The following is a 22,175-nucleotide window of genomic DNA, read 5'->3' as shown; positions in this document are numbered from 1 at the left end:
CTTGCAGTAATAACACCTATAAAAGTGTAGGAAAAGAAGAGTTAGGCAGAAGATGGAGTTGAATATAATGCATTTCCCACAGGATGTCCTCCAGTTAGGATGACCCTTCATAACTGTCCAAGATTCAAGCAAGAGGCCAGGTCTCTGCACCCCACATTAACCAGCCATGGTCATGAGCTGCGCTTGGGTAAGGGGGACAGCTTTTGTGAAGAAACTTAGTCTGACACTCCCTATAACTAGTGGCGCAATCCTGAAAGATGATTTAGGAGCTATCACTGCAACCACTACATTTGTATACACTGCACGAAGAGAAAGCTGCAGATTTGGAGGTAAAATAAATAAATAAATAAAGTCCTGGTTTCCAACTTGACCGTACCAATTGCAAGACAAATGACTGGGGAGCCTATTCAGCTTGTCTTGGCTTTCATTTTCTCTCCCATAGAAAATAATGTACTTGTTTTTCTTTTTTAAATATTATCCTGCTATCCTTACAGAACTATTCTTCCTGATGTATTGCAGACTTACCTGTCAAAGTCCCAGTAGGATTAAAATTCAGTTAGTACTTTAAATAAAGTTAAAATAAATACATGAATTACTTTTTTTTTATTTGTAAAACCAGGCCACTTTAATGTTTTTGTACAATTTAATAAATAATCTTTTGATGACTGCTGACATGTAAGACCAGCTATATTCAGAAACATCAGTCATGATGGTTTTCCAGATGGTGTATCATCTTCAAAATTACAAGGAGTTATTTGTATGCAACTGCTATCAGACCAGTAGGACAGCATTTATACATCCATCATTTTCAGGATTGTTGGTAACTTGGGCATATTTCCCCCAAATAACCTTGCCTCCTTGTGTCACAAGGCCCAGCTCACTCACATTCACCTCAATGACAGTACCTTTGGTGATAACACCCCAAGTTGTATATAGTGGGGATGAAGGATTCTTCTTTACACCGCGTATTGGCAGGCAAAAGGTGGCTTTCAGTTCAGGATGTGTTACATGGGCCTTCTTGAAACGTAAGCCCATTGGCCTAATGAATCTTTCATATTTAGGTGGTTTTCTAGTAAAGCCATCTCCAACAAAGCAAACTTTTGTAACCATCCTCTTCCATGCCTTCTTCTTTCTCTTTCCTGTTCGAATAACTTTTAACACTTCTGTTTCTCCCTGGGCTCGAACTTTGGGTAGAGGGACTTCCCATTTTCCCGCTTTCTCTTTCCGTTTTTGTTTAATCATATTTTTGCCTTCTTTGAACGTTCATGAGCCTCCTGACTTTCCTTCTTTCTCTTTTTCTCATGGTAATCCAAACGGTACCCATAGCGTTTATGATGTAATTCAATATATTCGTTTTGTGGCATGGTGACGATTGCAGCATCGCTGGGAGCAGCCTCCCGGACACAAAGAAGTTGTCAACTTTCAGATCGCAGAGACCAACAAGTAGACCCAACGTGGTCCAGAATGGAAAAGCAAGAATTACTTTTGAAGGTAATTTTGTCGTTTTTATTCTGAATGGCTGAATTTGTCCTCTTTTTTAATCTCTTATTCCCTTTGTCTTCTATGTGGGTTGCTACTTTTGCCCTCTCTCTTAGATAGTGTCTTAGTCCAGGCTGCTACAGTGAAATGCCATAGACTGAATGGCTTATCAGCAATAGAAATGTATTTCTCAGAGTTCTGGATGCTGGAAGGCTGAGATCAGGGCACCAGTATGGCTCAGTCCTGGTGTAGACTCTATTCTAAGTTGCAGACTGATAACTCTTTATACATTTACATAGTGCAAAGAGGGCATGAGAACTCTGTGTTATTTATAAGAGTGCTAAGATGTTCAATGAAGGTTCTGTTCTAATGATCTAACTCTTGCCCAACGACCCCATGGTTTTATACTGGGGTTAGGATTTATTGCAACATGAATCTTTAGGGCACAAATATTCAGTACTTGATTATGGTTTTTTTTTCTTTCTTTTTTTTTTTTTTTTTGGGGGGTTTTTTTTTTTTGGTGCCGTTTGCCGCCAGACAGACAGAGAGAGACAGAGAGACAAAGACAGAGAGAGACAGAGAGATAGAAAGCGAAAAATCACCCCCAAGAGGGGATGGCCATGCCACAATCCCTTCTACTCCATTCTCCTCTTGGGATCTTGGGCACACACGCACAAGCGCCCAGACTGAGTTTAAGCCACTGGGTCCGGGACTCGAACCGCGATCAACTACATGGGAGTTCAGTGACATAGCCATTACGCTAACTGCTGGTCCCAGTACTTGATTATGTCTTTCAATTATGGTTTGGATTTCTAAATATTTCTTTTGACTCCTATTGGGATATGAATCACCTTTTTCAAAAACAATAAGCTTTGCAACCATCAGATGACATAATGGTTAGGTCACTGGACTCCCTCTTAGTCGACCATGTTTGGAGTTCCAGACCTGGTGGCTTAAAACTTATGCCAGGCGTGTGGGGGATGCATGACTAAAATCCCGAGAGGAGAATGGAAGAGAAGGGATTGCAGAGTGGCCATCACCCCTATAGGGTGATTTCTTGCTTTCTATTTCTTTATCTCTCTGGAGCGCAAACATGCCCTATAGCAAAAATCTCTATAAAAAAATTAATAAGCTTCTATTTTTGAATGGAAAAAAGAATTGATCACAGATCACATTTTGTAGGAAAAAATCTTCATTTATGACTAAAGATCCTCATCTTTTCAAATTTGTCAGCACTGACTTCAATATAATATTTTCTTACATTCACACTTATATTTAAATCCTGTAAAAGATAATTATATTTCTTTTTTTTCCCCCTTTCCTCATTAGAGTATTTAAAGTTTGTTTTTGTAGAAGATTTTTTTCACTGTATGGTTTCAAGGACAAGCATTTTTGTTTATTTACAAATTCACTTTTTTTCTATTTTTGAATTCTATAATTTCACATATTCAAAACTTTTGATCAGTGATTGTGATTACCTTAATTTTCTTTCTTAGCTTATTAAGTTAATCATTTAATTTACTGAAGTTTCCTCTTTCTTAGTAATAATGGTGGTCTCGGACCTGAGCAAACAAATTTGAGGATTCGACAAGGCCGGTGCAGCTGGAGTCTGTGGGGCAGATAACAGAACAGAGACAGTTACATGGAGAACAGGGGCTGCACAGCGAGAAGGGGCACATGTGAGCCCCAGAGGACTGCCGAGAGTTCTTCGTGGCCTTCAGAAAATATTGATCAGTGTGTGCTCATGAGAAAGCTATGCGAGGCCAAGGCGAGGGCTCCCAAGATATACAAAAGCTGATTGAATTGATCAAAAGCAGAACTGCACTGCGAGTCAATGCTGAAGGAGGCACCACAGACAAGGAGAGTGGTACCAGTGCTTAGATCTCGGCTTCTAACGCCATCCCTACCCAAAGGAAGCAAAGTTCTGCAGAGAAATGGCCGATTCTAGGGTTGGGACACAGAAACTACAAGATGAACCTGAAACATTTTATAGTACCAGCAAGAGAGGAAGTAGTTAAAAACCAGGAGGATGGAGGCTTCATAGGGACATAGGAACCAACGAACACAACAAAAAATCTTCCAAGACCAAAACTTGAAGTAATGTGTGCAATAAAATAGTGTATCACTGGGCTCAGAGTATAACATAAATATACCTAAGCCTACACTGATATGTATTTTTTGACTGAATAAGTAAATTCGTGGAGGGAAAAAGGCAAATCTTTATTGCAGTAGAATTGCAAATGATACAATCTTTTATATAATTTAAGAGTTGTTTTAGGAGTTGACATATTTCATGTGAGAAACTTTGAGGCATTCATAGCATCCTATGGTTAGAAAAGATCAGGCATGGGACCAGCAGATGGGTAGCCATTACATGCTGAACTCTCATGTAGCTGACTGTGGTTCAAGTCCCAACCTGGTGGCTTCGAACTCATGTTGGGCACGTGTGTGTGTGTGTGTGTGTGTGTGTGCCCAAAATCCTGAGAGGAAGAAAAGGTATTGTGGCATGGCCCTCCCACTGGGGGGTGATTCCTACATTCTGTCTCTCTGTCTCTCCAGCCATCCATGCACCCTAGAGCAAAAATCTCTCCAAAGAACGAAAAAGAAAAGATTATGCCATGTCCTTGGAAGGCTTAGCGATGTATGTATTTGCCAGGTTCCTTGTTTCCTAAGACTAGTAATGACAGAAGAAAAAGAAAGTCCATCATTGCAGTCCCTGGGCAGCTCACATGAATCCGCCTACTTTGGAGAATAAAATAAAAGAGCAGAAAGAATAGCAGAGTTGTAACCAGGAGATGGCAGAGTGGTAACACAGCTGAACCTACATGGGAAAGGCCTGGGTATGGACCCCAGGATCCCCCTGAGCACTCAGGTGCACATACGTGACTATGATCTGGGCTGGTGAGACGGGGTAGATTGCCGCATGAGATCCCTGTTGGAGTAACCTCCTCCTCCTCCTCTCTGTCTCTCTCTCTCTCAATAAATAAATAAATGGGAATAAAGAGAAAAGAGCAGGGCTGTAGGACCTTAAATGACCGTCTATACACCTACTTCTTACTTCAACTTGAATGGTGTGAGGAGGCTCTTCCTGGTATGAACAGCTTCCTCAGCAAGGCCCTTTGCAGATGCTTCACAGTAGTGGCTGCAGGACTAACACGGACGATTATCCAACAATGATGCAAACTCCTATGAAGGAAGCAAATCATTGGGAATATATAAAATAACTGAGAAGAATTTCCACCAATCTACCTTTTTTAAATAGCCCTGGGTGGGGTGAGGTGATTAAAGGTGGCATGGTGATTAAAGCACTAGACTCCCACATAGCTGACCATGGTTCAAGTCCCAGACCTGGCAGTTTGAAGATCATGCTGGGTGCCTGCGCATGTCCAAAACCTAGAAAGAGAAAGGAGGAAAAAGGATTATGGCATAGCCCTCCTGCAAAGGGGTAATTTCTCACTTTTCCTCTCACTGGCTCTCTCTGTCTCCCTCCAGCAAGTGCACACACCCTATGACAAAGACCTAAAAAATAAACAAATAAATAAATAAATAGGAGTTCTTGGAAGCTACTACTCCTAGAAACCAGTACAAAGAGGCCCTTCCATGGCCTGAGAAGTTAACCCTGAAAACGGAAGCAGTTGTTCGATGGTGCTACCTCTGTGGTTCTCAGCAATGGGCATCTGCCAGGAGGCACCAGCACCGCAGCAGCCTTCCTGACGTGTGCAGTGGGGCCTAGTGTGCTCTGGTTAGGGAGCCTCCCATGGCACTTTGAAAGCACCTCACAAACAGCATTTCTTAAGCCGCAGTCATGAACTACCTCTGATCTAGCCACCTTCCCCCAAACTGACCACCTTAGTATTGCTTCCTTAATAAAGGACAGCAAAAAACCAGGAACCGTCATAATTTCATCATCTGCATCTCCCCAACCCAGTCCACCGTCATGTCCAGTTCCTCCTATGTCCTGATAACTCTTCACCACATCCAGTTCTCTATATCTTCAATACTGCATCCTAATAAACGGCCATCATCATTTTTCAGAATGAAAACTACACACACACACACACACACACACACACACACACAGAGGTTATTATGTTTTTGCCATAGGAAATGTGCACTTGCCAAAGAGAGACAGAGAGGGATAGTGATAAGTTACCTACCTGCCCCCCAGGGGGGAGAGGCCATGCCACTATCCCTTCTCCTCCATTCTCCTTTGGGGACTTTGGGCATCACACACAAATGCCTAACATGATTTTCAAGCCTCCAGTTCAGGACTGGAACTGTGATCAACCATGTGAAAGTCCAGTGCCTTAACCACCAAGTCACCACCTAAAACTGTATTTTTTACTGATTTTCTTTCTATTGTAAGGTCTGTACTGTGGCCAAAGATTCAAAAAGGCAAATACGACATCACATCCCTTCTTAAAACCTGTCAGCATCTTCACGATGTTCTTGGAATAAAAACAAAAATAACTACAGTCACATGCAAGCCTTTTATGTTCCAGATGTTGTAATACACCATCATCCTCTTCCAGGAACTGCTTGGATGAAGAGGAGAATCCAGGAACTAAATTTCTCAGAATCCTTTTCCATGTTTAAAGCTTGTTGATGTCAGGCACTCATGTGAGATTCTGAGGGCAGGATAGAGGAAAACCCATTATTTTCCAGAAGTGTTGGCAGCAGAACTTGGGGGAGCTGTGAGAGTCCAAAAGCACTTCTAGCAAGCAGCCGAAGGGAGCATGCTTTGTGGAGAGCCTTTACATCAGCTGTTTTTGTCTTGCTCTTTAGTAATGGTTTCCTGATCTTCATTCGCAGATTTCCTGACTTTTGGTGGTGGGTTCTATAACCTTTGCTCTTGCCATAGTTGTGTGTCCTTATCATTTTAAACCCACAACATGTCATGTGATGTTTGTTCCCCTCAGTCCTGACTGATACAGATTTTGCATCTGAAATTGGTTATAGGCAATCAACTTTAGTGAGATTCTGGAACTGGTTGATGGGTCCTGTAAGTTTTGAAGTAGCGATAACCTCGTTGCAGTGGAACTTGGTGTCTTCGTTTGGTTTTCCCCAGAAGCAGATCCAGAGTCAAGTCTCTGAATGTAAGTAACTGAACTGAGCGGTGTCCCATAATCACAGTGTTTGGCACAAAACGAAAATGTGGTGCTGGAATTTTCTTGATGTGTTATGAAGAAATTGGAGAGATTGGGGAAATAGAAAAGTTGGAGTAAATTTCTCATTTGTTACTCTTCACCCACTTCCTATGTCCTCCAAGAGGGTCTGGAGGGCTCCCTTAACCAGATTTGAGAAATATGTCTGCAGAGAAACCATTACCACCTTGAAAGGTTCTGTAAGGGCTGTGCTGGGCAGGCCAGAGATTAGAGTGGAAGATCCCAGCATCAAAAGGGCCTCCCTAAAAATCAATGGGGATGAGGCAATCCTAGAGATAGAGACATCAAGGACGACACTTCTCCTCTTACTTATTTTCCTCTATAATCTAAGTTGTGCTAAGAATGGTGGACTCAATAATACAATGCTTAAGCTTCAGGATATCAAATGCCAATGCGACAAGCTAAGAGAGAAATGAATACCACCACAGACCAGGTAGATTATAGGCTAAAGAAACATTCAGAATGTTGGGTCATCAGAAAAGTCATGACATATTTTTCCATGTTTTTCTATGCAAAAATGCATCATTACTTTTCCAATGATCCAATCATTGAACCCTCAGGGCTTGTGGCAATGGTTAATTCATCAAAAAGTCACTAAGAATAATAGGTGTGTAGCCTATAATCATGTTATTCAATATACACAAGAAAAGAGATCTACATCTCCTGGTTTTGTGACTTGAATCATAAGAATAGAGAATCATCCTTTCCACCCAATGCCCATACCTGAGACAGAGCCTCTTGATAAAAGGGAAAAATAAATCTGCTTGGTAATTCTTTGTTTCCCTGCCAAAAACATATACTGTGAGTCTTCTTCCTACAGCCAAAAGCAGGAGATGAAACCAGGTGAACATCTAGGTACTGCTACCTTGTTGAATATTCCAGGGTTCAGCCAAGGTAGAGAATAAGTTATTGCATCTTGCAACATCTACCACTAAGAAAGAGGTGTGGTTCTTGGTTTGTGAAGGACAAACAGACCCCACTGAGTATGTTGTTGTTTTAATTGACTTATAAATTAGGGGCTGTTGAGATAAAAGAGATAAGCTTTAAAGTTGTAAGTAGAGTCAATAGGGAGAGAGGGTTGTTTGTCAGACCCAGGCTCTATAAAACTGCTTTGCTATTTGTTCATACATTCCAGCAAATCCAGTCCACATCACTGTTTTAATAACTATGGCACACAGGAATGTCATATGACACCTCTAGGAAGCCTTAGTAAAAATCCCTTAGAAACTTATGTCAAACTCATCCTCTCTACTGCAGATAATTCTTAACACTTGAAGAGTAACTTTGAGTTTCTTATTATAACCTTGCAGAAATTGAACACTTGACATCAAAGTATCACGAGTCCTAAGCTCCAAAGCAGGAATTGGAGTCATGTGACCCACCATGCCATAAATTTGGGTATGAATGACGTCATGGCACTATGTAACAGATGTATTATAAAAAACACCAGACTCAGTCAGGTTCTAAGGTATAATTAAACTGCATAAGCAAGAGGCTCAACTGCCATGGCAACTACTCCCACATCATCGCGCTCCTTCACACACCCACGTCAATGGCCCTGCAGGGAGCTCCCTAGGATCAGTTACTAAGAAAAAATTTAAGCCAACATTACACATGATGTCCACCTGAAAGTTGACGCGACAGCACTACAGCCCTACTCAGAGGGTGGCCAAATAATAATGCGGAAAAGAGATTCTCACAATGGGCAAAAGGGCAATGTTCACTTTGCCAGAAGGCAGATATGCCCAGAGATAGGGATCTCCCATGACATAACTTCCCCTCATCAAGACTACTTGTGTACAGCCACCACTCAGAGCTCTACCTGCCAACAGCAGAGCCAAAAATTAACCCTGCTAGAGCATTATTGAGTGTTTATGTGCCCATGCCTACTGTACACTGATAGGTGAGAATACTGTACCCCTTCCATTACAGAAGAGACAATGTTTTGTTTCCACTGAAATAGACAGACTCTAGATTTGCCTTCCCCATCCACAAAGCATCCGCCAGTACTACCTACTGTGGACTAATGGTATTGTTTTATTCACTGACATGGTAGTCCCTACAGTGTGACTTCTAATCAAAGAATTCCTATACAAGAAACGAATTGTAGCAATGGGCTCAGAACCTTGGAATTCACTGACCCATCCACCTGAAGCAGTATACCTGAGAGGATATTCTCACGGTTTATTAAAGACTCAGCTATTGGGGACCAGCAGTCTCACATAGTTGACCACGGCTTGAGTCCCGAACCTAGCTGCTTAAAACTCACACTGGATACATGTATGTGGGTGCCCAAGGTCCCAGGAAGAGAAGAGATTGCAGAGAATGAAGGAGAAGAGATTGAGGTGTGACCATCCCCCCAGGGGGAGTGATTTCTTGCCTTCTGTCTATCTATGTCTTTCTCTCAGGCAAGCATACACACCCTATAGCAAATATCTCTCAAAGAAAAATAAAAAAGACTCAGCTATTATAACAACAGGTGAAAAGTTTACAAACTTGGGGTGCTGTCCTACAGAATAAGTACAGATTCTGAAAGAGCAGCCTGTAAAACATATGGTGCTCTTGCATCACGTGAATACATGAATCCAGGAACCAAGATGGAGATAAGAGAGGATCCTCTCACTACTACTTTCTTTTCTTTTTGTCCAGAGGTTTTTGCCTTAGGGCTTAAGAGAGAAAGAGACAGAGACAGAAAAAGAGGGAAAGTGCAAAATCATCCCCCAAGAGGGATGGCCATGCCACGATCCCTTCTCCTCCTTTCTCCTCCTGGGATCTTGAGTACACATGCACATATGTGAGTTTAAAGCCACCAACTCAGGACTCGAAGCATGGTTGGCCATGTGGAAGTCCAGCAACGTAACTGGTCTGCACCTGCTGGCCCCTCACTACTACTCTCAGTAATCAGCTAGCCATACTGTTGCTTCTTAGAGTTGTGACTTTAGGCTCTGCTTGTTTTATGGTCTTAGTTTCTGGAAGAATAATGATCATATTAATGATTCCACAGAACTAGAAACTGCAACAGCTTTTGCCACTGATCCACATACAAAGGGGCTACAATACTATTTGTGTGACTTTTCCTAATTATCAAGAATAAAAAGGGTTACTACTACTCAGAGGGGCTAGGGATGACAATGTGTATGAAACCCAGGCAATACTTCAGAATAGCTTTTAGTACTCTTAGGTCCACTAGTAATAGTTAATGGAAAATTATAGAAACCCGATAGAGGCAAAGATGACTAAGGACATAGAACCTTTAGGAAAGAGTCTGGGCCACTCTACCCTATGAATACCCATAACCAGCTGAGCTCCTAGCAAGAGGGACACAGGAGGCTTGATGGAGGAAGGACTTTAGAAATTCTATGACAACATGAGTGGCTACAGAAATGAGAACCATTACATTATGCACTTTTTCTGATTTTGTATGTTATATGCATATTACATAAATAGAGACATAAATACAGGTTTATACATTGATAAGCAGGTATAAATACACACATTTATATATTAAACGGTATTACTTTTATTCCTCCCCCCACTTTTTTTTTTTTTTGAGAGATTTTTGCTATAAGGCATGTGCACTTGCTTGAGTGACAGAGGCAGAAAGCAAGAAATCATCCCTGGGAGTGGGGAATGGCCACACCCTAATCCCTTCTCCATTTTGGGGATTTGGGGCATGCACATATATGCACCTGGTGTGAGTTTTAATGGGGCAGTCTGGGACTTGAACCGTAGTTGAACCGTAGTTGACTCCATGTGAGTCCAGTTATATAACCATTACGCCATCTACTGGTCCCACATTTATCCATTTTTCTTTTTTCCTTTGTTAATATAAGTTCTACTAAAAATGATTGATCTTATATTTAGTACTTAAATTGTAGCATATCCAATGAGTTTGCAGAGAAATGCAAATCACCAGATACAGATAATTTTATGTCTCCCTTTTGGAGTAACTATGAGCACATTTTTAACTTTATGCAGAATAATTGTGTGATGTTGGGTTTGTCTCCATTTTGAAATTAAGTATGAGTGCAAAGAATGCAGAGTTGGAGAAGGGATATTCTGCACTGAATTATCTCTTTATCAGTTAGCTGTCACAAATCTCCCTGCTAAGAGCACTTGTGAGATGTGGGAGAAGAAAATAACAGGAAGAGGCACTTCTGTCACATTTGGAAACCCAGAGAAGAAAAATCCTTCATTCTCTCATGTCAATTGCAGCAGGTTTTATGTGCAGACATGACATTCACTGTGGCTACTCCATGAGCTTGTCCCAATATTTTTAAAAATACATGTAACAAAAATACCATTTTAGCTATTCTAAGAGTATCATACTGTGGCATTAAGTACTTCACATTATTATGCAATTACTGCCGTTCATCACTACAACTTTTCTCAACTTCTGAACTCATTCCTCCCTCTTGCCAACCTCCCGCAACCAATATTCTACTTCCTGTCTCTAGTAATATGACTACTCTAGCTACTTCAGTAAGTGGAACCACACAATATTTGCCCCTTTGTGTCTGTTTATTTTACTTTTCATGAAGTCTTCAAGGTTCATGCATGTTGCAGCATGTGTCAGAATCCTATTCCTTTTTGAGGCTGAATAATAGCCCATTATATGTATTTACCTCATTCTGTTTATCCATTCATCCACTGATGGGCATCTGACTTGTTTCCAACTTTTTAGTTAGTGTGAATAATGCTGCTTTGAACATGTGTGCACAAATATCTGCCTGGGTCCCCACTTCCAATACTTTGGGGTACCCATGAGGGTACCTGCTTTGGTGCTTCAAGCTATAGTGTTTCATATCAGCTTCCCTGACTTTTGTTGGTAACATCTCTGACAGCGATTCCAACATCTCCCCAGTATTTCCATAGCTGCATACACCTCTTGAATCAACAGAGTGAATTCTGTCTTCTTTGCTAATAATCTACCTTTCACGTATTCTCTCCTCCTCGTTTTCGATGTTACGGTGATACTAGACGTCGCTGTGTCAATTTTACAGAGCATGCTACTTCCTACTCCAGGGCCTTAGAAGTTGTTCTAATGGGTGCTTGGTTTGCTTTTATATAACTGTGATTGCTTTTTGTTTTATCGAACCTTGATTGCCTTGCTGATATTTAGTTTAGTTTTGTTTTGCCTGCCAACTCCTCATCTTTCAAATATCAGCTCATTGTCATTTCCTAAGGAATGCATGTCTCTTCACAGGTATCTTTGGGCACCATGTCCTTTTTCCTTAGAACACTTCACTTGATTTGTATTAGGTTGACAGAAAAGACATGATGCATTTTTTTCTGTTTTTCTATACACAAGTGTGTCATGACTTTTCTGACAATCCAATAATTTTACCTTTATATTTCCTATGTAGTTACTGTTTCTACTAGTTTCCACCCTCTATGCTCTAAAAGATCAGAAGTCGTTTGCTCACTTTGTATTCCTAGAACCAAACTGCTATACTGAACAGCTATTACCTACTGTGATATCAAGTCATTTCAGATGCCTGTTACAGAACCATAAACACCAGCAGACGCTAGTGTTCTCTGCAGAGAGCCTTGAGGAATACAGGGGAGCTAACCCCCATGGTTCAGGTTGCTGTTTGAGATCACAGCTGAAAGCTGGTGTCAGAACTGAGAACTCAAGTTCTTGTCAGTAGGACGCAGAGATGTTTCTGGTTGAGGGGATGTAATGATGTCATTAGATCTAAACCTCCCTGAGGAAAAAGAGCAACATCTTCCTTCTATAAAGCTTCAGAACATCAGAGACACATAAACTCCAGAGCACCCAAGGTAATTTGAAGGACATTAAACCAAATTCCAGACATCCTAATGAGGAGGGCCTGGGTGAAGTGAATTGGGCTAGTCTGGTTTTTTCTCATAATATATAGGCCTCTGGATCTCAAATTGTATTCCTCAGAGATTCAGAAAGAAGACACAGTGCACAGAAGTGAAATAAAAAGAAAAACACAAGCACGCCAATAGAAACAAGTTGTTTAAGTTTTGTTTTGCTTTGTTTTTAAAAGGAAGACACTTGAGTCTAGTTTCCTTATGTCCACTGCCAATAATTTTCAAAGATATTCCCCACATGTGAAAGAGTTTCCAACTTGAAATGCTGTCTTAAATAAGATTTTTAGCAATATACTCCTAAATCAGTGGTTTCTATAAACATGTATACGAGGGTTCTTCAAAATGTTCATGGAAAAAATGTGTATTAAGGAAAAATTGTTTATGGATTTATAATTATTTATATCAGAATAGATTTGTACTTTAATTCCACTTTGAGGTCCCCTTGTACATATGCTTAAACAACTCCTTTGTGTTTCTATGAAGTCTAAACCTGAAAATTATTCTCTCTCCAAAACTGAAAACCAATTCAGTAGATTGCAATTCCTCAAGTCTAGTCATGAAAATAAAGAAAAAAGAGCCAACTCCATGGGCCGGTGGTTCAGGCAGCCAGATCCCACATGACTATCTGCCAGTCACAGACCTGTGACTTGAGAAACACACCAGGCACCTATGTATGCCTGTTCAAAATCCTGAAATGAGAGCAAGATGGAGGAGAAAGGGTAGATTCTCTCTCTCTCTCTCTCTCTCCCCCCTCCTTCTCAAGTGCCCACACTCTTTAGAAAAAAAAAAAGAAAAGCTCTATTCATTTATTTTAGATGACTCTCTAAAGAACTCAACTGCAACTCCTCAGCTACTAGTTTTTCTCTTCTGATTCACCCAGATTTCTAAAGTGACTAACACTTTGATGATAGTTATTTGGAATAATGAATTTAGTCACTATCTCACAAAGTTCTCCTCAGGGAAAACAAGTGCTAATGATACAGTAAGTGTCTGATAATTGAACTATAACTCACTGCAATTCCAAACCACTACAAGGTTTGGTTTTCATTCTTGCTTTTGTCACTTAAAGTCTGAGGGTTCCAGGTACAAATAGGAGGAGACCGTGGTGCTGACCAGCCACTGAGGATACAGCCTGAAGGAAAAACACCGAAGTAGATGCAGGTTGCAGGTATTGGTAAGAAGTCTGAAAATCAGAGAAAGACAGAGGCCATGGGTACTGAGAAGGATGAAGGCCAGAGGAATCCTCAGCAAACTGCAGAATGTCAGGCTCCACAGAAAGTAGGAAACTAGAACGGAGGGTCAAGCAACTGCAAGTTGTTGCCACATTTTTAAGAGCCCAGGGGAAGTATAGGCAAAAGGAACCATTCTGAAGAATAGCAGTAACGAGAAAAGGACTAGATTTGAGGCAGTTGTGTCTGTTTACCCTTCACCCTGGAGAGAGTCACTCTGGGGTGGACCGAGCCTACAGGCTGCAAGCGATGATAACAGAACAGCTGGCAGCGTCGGGAATGTGCATGTAGGGAGCAGATACAATTTTCTGGCAAAGAAGCATTTCCCTGAAAAGCAGAGCTTCCCTGTAACGCTATCCTCAAGGTCCACGTTCATGGTCTGTGAGGCAAACAAGACCACGCTATAATGAATACCTTTGTGCACCCTTCACGAGAACACAAAACCTCCTTGGAAGAAATCCAAGATTGATCTAATGTTCCATTCAAGCTTTTCATTTTTCGTGTTACAGTTCTACCATATACATACAAAATTCTCAATAAAACTGTGTGCAATTGCATTACAGTGTGTGCCTGACATCAAAGCTATGTCTATCTGACATCCAAAATGTCAGGAAAGTGAAGATCTTGCCTGCTACCTTGCTTAGGCTCAAACGCAAGTGCATGTTGGAATTTCCTGGACACTGAATGATAAACTAACTCCTTTCCACATCAGTATGTTGTTTAACCTAGATGTTATCTTATGCTGAGGCATGGAAATTTGTCTTTAGAGAGGGATAATTCTTGAAACCCTCTCATTATGTAATTCAGTGTTTGGGGTAGTAAAATGCTTAACTCTACAGTGAGAAAAATGAGAGGTTTTTCCTATGCCTCTACCTGGCCTCAAACTTCTTCCACTCACCAATTCCCCATGGTATAATATTCACCATGAGGTAGCTAGATGATGGTATGGGATTAAATGGATCATTCTTAGAGATGATTCTACATAAGAAAGTTCCCAGTTCCAGTTCAGAAAATTCCCCAAGGGTCCCTGGCATGTTCATGTCCATGATCCAAGGGACAGAAAATTGGGAGTGTATCAACATTTCTCTTGCTCATAGAATAAATAAATAAACTTTAAAATAGTAATAATAATGTTGGCCATGATCTATCAGGGGACTGCAAAAGGTTAGTGGAAAAATAGAATCAAAGCTGTAATTACTGGGTTTCTACCCATGATGGAATGGCTATACCAAAGTTTATAGATAGCTTAGTGGTAGGTGTGAATGAGTGAGGTAAGAGCCCCAATAAATTAGTCAAACCAATGAATAGGATTAATGAATCAGTATTAGAGATCATGTTTATCCTTTAGTCCTTTAATGTTATGTATTGTTATATTTTGTTTTAAGATTAATTGCATCAAGACCAGCAGATGGCATACTGGTTACATCACTGGACTCCCACATGGCCAACCATGGTCCAGGTCCTGGACCTGGTGGCTTTAAAATCATGCCAGACATGTGTGCATGCATGCTCAAGATCCTAGGAGGAGAATGGAGAAAAAGAGATTGTGGCATGGCCATCCCCCTAGGGGGTGACTTCTCACTTTCCCTTTCATTATCTCTGTCTCTTCCTCTCTCTCTCTCTCTGCCTTCCCCCTCTCACTGACAAGTACATGCATCCTAAGGTAAAAAGAGCATAAAAAAAGATTAATTGGGTCATTGCTGAATGGCAACTAGTCAGTTGTTGATAAGACAGGAAGAAGTGGGGAATAAGATACTTAGAAATGAAATTACTGGAATAATACAGGTAGTCCTGTAAATACTGGGGTAATGAAAGAGGTGAATATATTTTCATCCATTTGGAAGGAGTATCCATCTGTATGTTTCTTTATTTTCATTACTTATTCTTATAACCCCACCAAGATTCAGTTATGGGAGCTCCATCCTGATGACCTTATCTCATAAAGATAATAAATAAATGTAAAAAGTTTATGTTGGTGCCCCAAAATCCATGTATACTTTTTGGTGGTTAGTAGGTGGCATGGTAGTTAGGACACTGGACTCTCACATGGCCAAACACAGTTCAAGTCCTGAACTTGGTTGCTTGCTTTCTCATTGTCCCTATCTCTCTGTCTCTCTCTGATAAGCACATGTTCCCTATAGCAAATTAAATAATAATAATAAAATAATAATACATAAAAGTAAATAAACATTTTTCTTCAGTCCACATATACTTTTTTCATAATCTGCAATTTCCATGAACAAAAGTTCACGTTCAAAAGGAAGACATCCCCTCATCTTGTGTAGATGCACAATATTGAAAGCATATCTTGGGACCAGTAGGTGACATAATGGTTATGTTACTGGACTCCCACATGGTCAACCATGGTTTGAGTCCTGGACCCAGAGGCTTGAAACTCATGCTGGGTGCATATCCATGAATGCTCAAAATTCTGAGAAGAGAGTAGAGGAGAAGGAATCCCAGCATTACCAACCCCACTGGGAGATGATTTCTCACTTTCTGTTTTGTCTCTCTCTCTGTCTCCGGTGAGCACATACACCCTATAGCAAAAATATCTCTGTCTGAAAAACAGAAGCATATCTTGCCCTTGTACCGATTCTATCCCACCATCCTTCCAATCCCAAATAGCTCAGAGAGGTTCAGGGGAAAGAACAGAGGAAGGAAAATGAAGCTGGATCATCATAGATGTTAGCGAAAAGGGAACCGGGACCATAGTGCCGAGCAGAGAGTCTTCCGTCATGGACCATACGCCTTTATGTTGATACAGATCAAATGCTTTGATCTACTGGAATCATTTCCACCAATATTCCCTTCAAATTTATCAGAACTTGTCACTACACCCACAATAAGAACATTCTTTAAAACCTCATTAAAATGATTACACTTGAATAATCAAACTATCTTTGTAATCCTCAGTGTGAACTGCTATTTTATTCTAATTCGCTTGCCACTATCCAAACTATTGATAGATTTAGAAAAGAAAAAGAAAGAAAAAGAAAGAAAGAGAAAGAAAGAAAGAAAGAAAGAAAGAAAGAAAGAAAGAAAGAAAGAAAGAAAGAAAGAAAGAAAGAAAGAAAGAAAGAAAGAAAGAAAGAAAGAAAGAGAGAAAAGAAAAGCCACCATCATGGCAAAGTATCCAGCCAGGGGCATGACAACTCCAAAATATATTTTCCATGATTATCCCAGGTACCTACCCTGTACTCAATATTGAACTTAATTCATGCAAACTTCCACATGTCAGCTATTAAATCCTTACCAAACACGTTGTCGTGACCCATGCTTTTATCAGAGTTCTAATCATATAAATCATAGGACTTGAATTTTCCTCACTCATGAGATTTATGGTATTAGTCTATAGCAGATAACATTATATGACATAAGTATGCATTATGACTTAAAAGAAAGAACATCTAACAAAGGCCTTTCTCTAAAATAATTCTATTTCTAGGTTGAGTATTCTTTTTGGTTATATATGAGTAGTCTTCTCTGAGATACAGGTCAAACTACACATTATCCAAATAGCATCAGCAGGGAACGCAATCAGTGGAGGAAGGTTTTACAAACTCCAGTGGCCTCACGTGTTATTTGGAAATCAGTAGAGCACGGCTTGCCCAATGCAGCTGTGGTTGCCATAGGGATGGACTCCTGTGAGTATTCCATCTGCTACCAGGGGGACAGCTTGGAAACCCCTTACAGATCTTAAGAAGAAATGAAGCAAACAAATGACTCATCTGGCTAGGAAGGCTGATTTGACTAAGTAGCTATTTCAGTGGCTTTCAAGTGAATGCATACCATGAATCTTGCATCAGAGTAGAAAAATTTTACATTTCAAAATTAACTGCAAAAATAATTCAAATTCCAGTCAATTACTTTGAATACATGCATATTACCTAAACACAATGTGTTGTAACTCTTTTGTGTTAAATTTAGAAAATGCACTTTTTTTAAGTGTTAAATTTACATTTTCCAGAGAAATTAATATTAGCTTCAAAACAAAATCTAGGGCTCATTTAGCAGGTCATTTTGGGGAACACAGCAAAAACAGGCTTCTGCAATGAATCCACACGGAATGGAAGGGTTTCACTCATGTTGGAAAAGTTAATTCAAAATTGTCTGCAACTGAATTTTTACCATTGTCCCCATTATTGAACAGAAAAGTCGCTAGACCTTGGTATCACCACTGTGTCACCCCTGACCCCCAAAACCTTCAGTTTTTAGGTGCAAACAAATTGCAAATGATACAGGTTCATGCAGAGGGACTAAAAGATGCTCTGGTGTTAGGTTTTCAGTCACTTTCATTTTGCCACACACAAAGCCATCTATTCTACTTAAATGCAGAATTGGACCTTTGCTTATACTATATACAACGTACAGTTAAACTATCAAACAATAATTTATATACAGAGATCATTTGGGAATCATTTAAAGAATATTTTATACAGTTTTACATATATGTTTTACACTTTGTATTTTTAAAAAAAATTTTCTCTGAAAATTTGCAATTCACTTAGTGAAGTTTAACCTATTTAATGGGAAAAAATCAGAAAAAGGAGGCTTAGGAAGAATAGGGCTTAACAAGAGAAGGCTATGTCATTGGCTTGACAGCTTTACGAATATGGAGGAGAAAGACTGAAGGAAGAGAAGATAGATCATCGAGGAACCAAAAGGTGAAAGGCCCAAGCTTCTGAGATTTTATTTTGAATAAATGTATTCGATCCTCTTTAAGAATCAAAATAACAACATTAAAACACCTTCACAGAGGTTCAACACACCAAAGGACAGTAAATAATGATTCAAATCTCTCAAGTCCCTAAAGTCAGGGTCAAAACTAAGCAAGCATCTGAATATAAGAAGTTCTGAGTGAAGGAAGAAAAGAAATTCTGACCGAGATAAGAGGACAGGTCACCAAGGACCATATAGGAGGACTTTTCAGGCCCATGTAAGAAATGTTATCTTTCCTTTCTCTCTCTTGATTTTTGTTTGTTTGTTTGTTTGCTTTTTGTTTGTTTGTTTTCCCCTTGAGCAAGAGAAGAAACTAAGATTTTTCAAGTTTAGGAAAATTATGAACTGAGATTTACATATATATATTTTTTTTTAATTTTATTTTTTTTTTTGGAGAGGTTTTTTCGCTATAGGGCGTGTGCGCTCACCAGACAGATAGAGAGAGACATAGAGACAGAAAGCGAAAAATCATCCCCCAGGGGAAATGGTCACGCCACAATCCCTTCTCCTCCATTCTCCTCTCGGGATCTTGGGCACGCACGCACACGCGCCCAGCGTGAGTTTTAAGCCACCAGGTCCGACCACAGTCGACTACGTGGGAATCCAGCGACATAGCCATTATGCTAACTGCTGGTTCCCGAACTGATTTATATTTCTGAGGGAACTTAAAGCTAGCTAACACAGGGGCCAGCAGATGGCATGGTGGTTAAGGCACATGGCCTACTGAATTTGAGTTCCAGATCCAGCAGCTTGAAAATCATGCAAGACAAATATGCATGTGTGCCCACACTCCCAGAGGAGAATGAAGGAGATGGGATTCAGGCATAGTCATACCCCTGGGGGACCTGATTTCTCGCTTCCCCTCCCTCTGTCTCCCTCTGTCTCTGTCTCTCTCCAGTGAGTACATACATCCCATGGCAAACATAAGTTAGCTAACATATCAGTCATCCCCAAATATGACTGATATAAATTTATCTCAATTATAGGAAAATTTATCTCAATTATAGAAAAATCAACTTAAATATTGAATTTTTTAATTGCACAGGAGGAAGCATTCTGAAGAATTTTTAAATTATTTTTTATAAAACGTCAGGAACTGGGACCAGCAGTTAGCATAATGGCTATGTCGCTGGACTCTCATGTAGTCAACCGTGGTTCGCATCCTGGACCCGGTGGCTTAAAACTCACGTTGGGCATGTGTGCATGCGTGCTCAAGATCCCGAGAAGAGAACCGAGGAGGGATTGCAGCATGGCCATATCCCCTGGGGGATGATTTCTCACTTTCTGTCTCTCTGTCTCTCTCTGTCTGGCGAGCACACACGCCCTATAGCAAAAACCTCTCCAAAAAGAAAAAAAAAGTCAGGAACTACCTCTTAATTATCCAAACTCACCCCAGTTTAGGGGTTTGACATTGCAAGGCTTCAGCAAGAGGGAAGTTGTGGATTCTTCTTCCATCTCACAGAGGTGCAATATCCTAGAGAAGCAGGCAGAACTCTTTCTAACCTTGTTTCTTCTTCAAAATACGACATCATATAGCCTATACACACGAGTTGGAAAACATAAAGCAGATACAATTAACTTGAAGATCACTCAATTTTTCTAGGTCAGCCAGTGGCATGGTTGATAAAGTGATTGGGTCCCATATGTCCAGCTGTGTGTGTGTGTGTATGGAACCACACAGCTGGACATATGGTTGATAAAGTGATTGGGTCCCATATGTCCAGCTGTGTGGTTCCAGTCCCGGACCAGGAAACTTGATAAAAACATGCTAGGTGGACCTGGATACATGTCCAAAATCCCAAGAGGAGAATGGAGGAGACGGGATTGCAGCATGACCATTCTCCGTGGAGGATAATTTCTCACTTTCCGTCTCTCTCTCTCTTTGTCTCTGGTGAGTGAGTGCACATGCCCTATAGTAAATTCAAAATAACAATAATAATGTTTTAAAAGAGATCCATCAAGCAGAACTTTAAGGAAATTTATTATAATAGAATGCAGATACTAGAGTATTATTTTTTATTTACTTTAAATAGAATCTAACTAAAATTGGTCTGGCCACAGGCTTATTAACTAATATCTGGCATCTTTCTTTCTTTCTTTTTCTTTTTTTTTTCTTTTTTTTGCCACAAGTTCTATGTGCTCTCCAGAGAGAGATAGAGAGACAGAAGGTGAGAAAGGTGAGAAATTGCCCCTTCTCCACTCTCCTCTTTGAATTTTGGGCATACACACATACGTTTGGCATGATTTTCTAGTTACCAGACCCAGGACTCAAACTGTAATCAGCCATGTGGGAATCTAATGCTTTAACCACCATGCCACCTGCTGGCCTCTGGCATTTTTACTTTTGAACCATCAATTAGACATGGCTTCCAAGAATCTATGTAAAAAATAACCAATAGTGAAATGATTGAAAACGTTTACCAAAGGCCATATCAAAGTTAAAAGAAAAAGATTTTTTGAAAAGATAAAAGAACAATGTTGCATAGAATCGGAATTAATTTGCTGATTAAAAAATAAATGAAGAAGTCCAGCATAGTAGCACAATCAGTAGCAAGCTGAACTGCAGTGCTGGAAGCCATTTGACCAGCCATTGGTTCAGATCCCCAGGTCAGCTTCAAAACACACCAAGTATACATAGACATGCCCAAGATCCCAAGAAGCTGAGGGCTGGAGACAGGGTGTCACAGTGCAGCAGGACTTAGTCGAGGGCACTTCCTTCTTTGTCTCTCTCTCACTCTTCCTTGTACACATACCTGCACTCAATATCGTGAATAAAATTAATTTAATAATTTCATTTAGAAATGAAATAATTGAAGAAATGTTATTTGGTCAGCATTATTTTATTAATTTGCATTTAAAAGAAAAAATACTTTATTGAGAGGCAATTTTAAAATTCTACTAAATTAAATGTTTAGAGCTAAGTATTCCAAATCAGATGTTGGGGCAGCAGGTAGTATGGTTATGAAGGCACTAGACTCTCACATGACTGACCACAGTTCAAGTCCCAGACCTGGCAGCTTGCTTCCTCTCTCTCTCTATCTCTCTCTCTCTGGTCAAATTGAATAATAATAGATAAAGTGAAATGATTGAAAACGTTTACCAAAGGCCATATCAAAGTTAAAAGAAAAAGATTTTTTGAAAAGATAAAAGAACAATGTTGCATAGAATCGGAATTAATTTGCTGATTAAAAAATAAATGAAGAAGTCCAGCATAGTAGCACAATCAGTAGCAAGCTGAACTGCAGTGCTGGAAGCCATTTGACCAGCCATTGGTTCAGATCCCCAGGTCAGCTTCAAAACACACCAAGTATACATAGACATGCCCAAGATCCCAAGAAGCTGAGGGCTGGAGACAGGGTGTCACAGTGCAGCAGGACTTAGTCGAGGGCACTTCCTTCTTTGTCTCTCTCTCACTCTTCCTTGTACACATACCTGCACTCAATATCGTGAATAAAATTAATTTAATAATTTCATTTAGAAATGAAATAATTGAAGAAATGTTATTTGGTCAGCATTATTTTATTAATTTGCATTTAAAAGAAAAAATACTTTATTGAGAGGCAATTTTAAAATTCTACTAAATTAAATGTTTAGAGCTAAGTATTCCAAATCAGATGTTGGGGCAGCAGGTAGTATGGTTATGAAGGCACTAGACTCTCACATGACTGACCACAGTTCAAGTCCCAGACCTGGCAGCTTGCTTCCTCTCTCTCTCTATCTCTCTCTCTCTGGTCAAATT

The 22,175-nt window shown here is 40.1% G+C and overlaps 1 long non-coding RNA gene across 1 annotated transcript; it reads right to left on the bottom strand.

The window, feature by feature from the left end:
- Positions 1–1,359: 1,359 nt before the first annotated feature.
- Positions 1,360–17,040, bottom strand: LOC102480198 (uncharacterized). The gene is made up of 4 exons (XR_333789.1): positions 16,971–17,040; positions 4,531–4,665; positions 2,958–3,088; positions 1,360–1,419 (listed from the first exon to the last, which is right to left on the bottom strand). It is a non-coding gene; the product is annotated as an uncharacterized LOC102480198 (long non-coding RNA).
- Positions 17,041–22,175: the final 5,135 nt, after the last annotated feature.

This window comes from Tupaia chinensis, unplaced genomic scaffold (genome assembly GCF_000334495.1).
Source record: "Tupaia chinensis unplaced genomic scaffold, TupChi_1.0 Scaffold000095_1, whole genome shotgun sequence".
Taxonomy (NCBI): Eukaryota; Metazoa; Chordata; class Mammalia; order Scandentia; family Tupaiidae; genus Tupaia; species Tupaia belangeri.
The sequence above is the reverse complement of the archived record's forward strand: the minus strand, read 5'-3'. Positions and strand labels throughout refer to the sequence as shown.